At 41.3% G+C, this 5000-nt stretch overlaps 1 protein-coding gene across 1 annotated transcript in view; it reads right to left on the bottom strand.

Moving 5' to 3' along the window:
- LOC115147291 (runt-related transcription factor 2-like) overlaps positions 1–5000 on the bottom strand; it is a 33408-nt gene that overhangs the window by 1248 nt on the left and 27160 nt on the right. The gene's annotated exons all lie outside the window — the stretch shown is intronic.

Raw genomic sequence — 5000 nt, 5'->3', positions numbered from 1 at the left:
ACATGTTCTCATTGTGTTCAGAGTTGTAACATTCTAAAAGAAATTATCGTGATTTGAACAAAAATGATTGGCTGCTTTATCAGATGTGAGTGAAGCTGCGTTAACCCAGCAAACTGGGAACATTCCCCGAACATTAGCTAAAATTCCCCAATACGTTATAGTTAGGGTTTTATCTAACATTATATAATATTAGGATGATAACATCCACAAAATATTCAAAGAATGTATTTTGACAACAATTATAAAAAATTTAAAACATGTTTTAAATGGAATATCCTTGGAATGTTCTCGTAACATTCACTAAAATATTTGTACAATGTCTGTACCAACTTCCGCAGAACGTTCCCCAAAACGTCTCATTAGGTTTCCAGGTAATGTAGTAACACAATGTGCCAGTAACGTTTTCCCAGCAAACCAAAATTACTTCTGTGAATGTTCCTAGAACATTCGTTAGGTTGCGTAAATTGTTCTCATAACTCAAAAACTGTCCAGTCGTGATGATGATTACACGATGTTTGTATAAAACATCCGTCCGATGTTGAAAGAATGTTCCCAAAACGTATTTTGTCTGTTGTTGTAAAGGTTCCCAGAATGTTTCATTAGGTTGTGGGAACAATCTGGTGGGAACATCACAAAAGACATTTCCCCAAAATACAAAAGCTGTCCAGTTGTGCGTATTATTATACAAAGTTTACAACAATGTTCCCAGAACACATTTTTATGTTCTTTAAAATTTCCTCAAAAGTTTCTTTAGGTTATGGGAACATTGTGGGGATATGACAAGAGATAGGTCCCAAAACACAACAAAAATATTAGCTGACATTCAGATAATGTTTGTATCAGGGTGCACAAAACACTCCTTTGATGTTGCAAGAATTGTGACAGAACAGCCTTATTTCAAGGTTCCCAGAACATTTCATTAGGTTGTGGGAACAGTGTGAGTACATTACAAGAGATAAGTTCCCAAAACATAGAATATGCTCAGTTGTGATGACAATCATTCAATGTTTAACAGAACAGCCTTTCTGAGTTATTTAAAGGTTCCCAGAACATTTAATTAAGTTACGGGAGTCTTCTGCTTTCCCACAATGTTTCACAGCTTCCAAATAAGTCACTTTTATGATTTTTATAGCACTATTTGTTTTAGGTTTAACATAACATTCCATTGATGTTCACACAATATACATTTGACCTTGTCTTGGAGGTCCTCACAACATTTCTGGAACATTACCACAACATTTCTGGAACATTACCACAACATTCCAGGAACATTACCACAACATTCCAGGAACATTACCACAACGTTTCTGGAACATTACCACAACATTCCAGGAACATTACCACAACATTTCTGGAACATTACCACAACATTCCAGGAACATTACCACAACATTCCAGGAACATTACCACAACATTTCTGGAACATTACCACAACATTCCAGGAACATTACCACAACATTCCAGGAACATTACCACAACATTTCTGGAACATTACCACAACATTCCAGGAACATTACCACAACATTCCAGGAACATTACCACAACATTCCAGGAACATTGCCACAACATTCCAGGAACATTACCACATCATTTCTGGAACATTACCACAACATTCCAGGAACATTACCATAACGTTTCTGGAACATTACCACAACATTCCAGGAACATTGCCACAACATTCCAGGAACATTACCACATCATTTCTGGAACATTACCACAACATTCCAGGAACATTACCACAATGTTTCTGGAACATTAGCACAACATTCTCAGCATGCACATTTCTAGCTCCTTAAAGCATAAGAAAGCAGATTGAAATACATCACATTATATTGTTCTCCCGATTGAATGGCGATTCGCATTTGATGACCGCATTGTAGGCGCCTCAACAAGGTGATATAGAGACACACGGCATTTTAATTTAATTCAGAGGACATTTGAACAGCATTTCATCGTACAAACACAACCGTATTGTTTAAACTTCAGATGTTGACAATCTAGACGTGTGCGGTTTGAATCTGCAATCGTTGGTTCCCAAGCCAGGTCTTTTTTTCCCCATTGTGCCACCAGGGAAACTCTCTTACAGCTAATTTTTTATTCGGTATACCTATGTCAGTGTGGTCGCCATGGCAGTGTGGTCGCCATGGCAGTGTGGTCAGTCAGGAGTTCCATGCTTCCTTTTTTAGCCTTCTTAGACATAACTAACCCAGAGAAATACTGGTAACTGGGTTATTCACCATCACCTCACCCCTTCCTCTTTATATGCTGCGTACTTCTAGACCCATATTAACAAAGTATCCAAGTTTTTCAGATAATGAAAAAGCATATCAAGCATCTCAAAGTAGGAATTATATGAGCTGGATAAAAAAAAAAAAATTCAACAATACATATATATTTTTTCTGCATTTCTGACTGGATTTATAAATCAAATGAAAACCAAGACAATCTCTCTTCTAGTAGATTCTATCTCAAGCCTTAATTTCACTGTTCCTCTTTATTTTTTCAAAAGAAACCTGGTTAAATAATACTAACCCAGAGAAATACTGGTCACTGAAACATGGTTAAATAATACTAACCCAGAGAAATACTGGTAACTGAAACATGGTTAAAGAATACTAACCCAGAGAAATACTGGTCACTGAAACATGGTTAAATAATACTAACCCAGAGAAATACTGGTAACTGAAACATGGTTAAAGAATACTAACCCAGAGAAATACTGGTAACTGAAACATGGTTAAAGAATACTAACCCAGAGAAATACTGGTCACTGAAACATGGTTAAATAATACTAACCCAGAGAAATACTGGTAACTGAAACATGGTTAAATAATACTAACCCAGAGAAATACTGGTAACTGTGGGATTGAACATGTAATCTTCAGATCTACAGCCAGATCATTAACACTCTGCAACACCAAATCAAATCAAACTTTATTTGTCACATGAGCCGAATACAACAGGCGTAGACCTCACCGTAAAAAGCTTACTTACAAGCCCTTAACCAACAGTGCAGTTCAAGAGGAGTTAAGAAAATATTTACCAAATAAACTAAAGTAAAAATATGTACTGGTACCGAGTCAGTGTGCCGGGGTACAGGTTAGTTGAGGTCATTTGTAAATGTTTTCAGTCTCCTGAGGGGGGAAAAGGTTTTGTCGTGCCCTCTTCACGACTGTCTTGGTGTGTTTGGACCATGATAGTTCATTGGTGATGTGGACACCAAGGAACTTGAAGCTCTCGACCCGCTCCACTACAGCACCGTCAATGTTAATATGGGCCTGTTCGGCCATCCTTTTCCTATAGTCCACGATCAGCTCCTTTGTCTTACTCACGTTGAGTGAGAGGTTGTTGTCCTGGCACCACACTGCCAGTTCTCTGATCTCCTCCCTATAGGCTGACTCATCGTTGTCGCTGATCAGGCCTACCACTGTTGTGTCATCAGCAAACTTAATGATGGTGTTGGAGTTGTGTTTGGCCACACAGTCGTGGGTGAACAGGGAGTACAGGAGGGGACTGAGCACACACCCCTGAGGGGCCCCATTGTTAAGGATCAGCGTGGCAGACGTGTTGTTGCCTTCTCTTACCACCTGGGGACGGCCAGTCAGGAAGTCCAGGATCCAGTTGCAGAGGGAGGTGTTTAGTCCCAGGGGTCCTTAGCTTAGTGATGAGCTTTGAGGGCACTATGGTGTTGAATGCTGAGCTGTAGTCAATGAACAGCATTCTCACATAGGTATTCGTTTTGTCCAGGTGGGAAAGGGCAGTGTGGAGTGCAATAGAGATTGCGTCATCTGTGGATCTGTTGGGGTGGTATGCAAATTGGAGTGGGTCCAGGGTTTCCAGGAGGATGCTGTTAATGTGAGCCATGACCAGCCTTTCAAAGCACTTCATGGCTACTGACGTGAGTGCTGCGGGTGGTAATCATATAGGCAGGTTACCTTCACTTCCTTGGGCACAGGGACTATGGTGGTCTGCCTGAAACATGTAGGTATTACAGACTCAGTCAGGGAGAGGTTGAAAATGTCAGTGAAGTCAGTTGGTCTGCGCATGCTTTGAGTACACATCCTAGTAATCTATCTGGCCCCGCGGCTTTGTGAATGTTGACCTGTTTAAAGGTCTTGCTCACATCGGCTACCGAGAGCGTTATCACACAGTCATCCTGAACGGCTGGTGTTCTCATGCATGCTTCAGTGTTGCTTGCCTCAAAGCGAGCATAAAAGGCATTTAGCTCGTCTGGTAGGCTCGCGTCACTGGGCAGCTCGCATCTTGGTTTCCCTTTAAAATCCGTAATAGTTTTCAAGCTCTGCCACATCGGACGAGCGTCAGAGCCGGTGTAGTAGGATTCAATCTTAATCCTGTATTGGCACTTTGCTTGTTTGATGGTTCGTCTGAGGGCATAGCGGGATTTTTTTTTATAAGTGTCCGGATTAGTCTCCCACTCCTTGAGCTCTAGCCTTTAACTTGATGCGGATGTTGCCTGTAATCCATGGCTTCTGGTTGGGATATGTACGCACAGTCACTGTGGGGTTGACGTTATCGATGCACTTAGTGATGAAGCCGATGACTGAGGTGGTGTATTCCTCAATGCCATTGGATGAATCCCGGAACATATTCCAGTCTGTGCTGCAAAACAGTCCTGTAGCGTAGCATCCGCGTCATCTGACCACTTCCGTACTGAGCGAGTCACTGGTACTTCCTGCTTTAGTTTTTGCTTGTTAGCTGGAATCAGGAGGATAGAATTATTGTCAGATTTGCCAAATGGAGGGTGGTGGAGAGCTTTGTATGCGTCTCTATGTGTGGAGTAAAGGTGATCCAGAGTTTTTTCCCTCTGGTTGCACATTTAACATGCTGGTAAAAATGTGGTAAATCTGATTTAAGTTTCCTGCATTAAAGTCCCCGGCCACTAGGAGCGCCGCTTCTGGGTGAGCATTTTCTTCTTTGCTCATGGCCTTATACAGCTGGTTGAGAGCGGTCTTACTGCCAGCTTCGTTCTGTGGTGGTAA

The sequence above is a fragment of the Salmo trutta genome, chromosome 1 (genome assembly GCF_901001165.1).
Source record: "Salmo trutta chromosome 1, fSalTru1.1, whole genome shotgun sequence".
Lineage (NCBI taxonomy): Eukaryota > Metazoa > Chordata > Actinopteri > Salmoniformes > Salmonidae > Salmo > Salmo trutta.
Note: the sequence above shows the minus strand (reverse complement) of the source record. Positions and strands in the feature narration are given on the sequence as shown.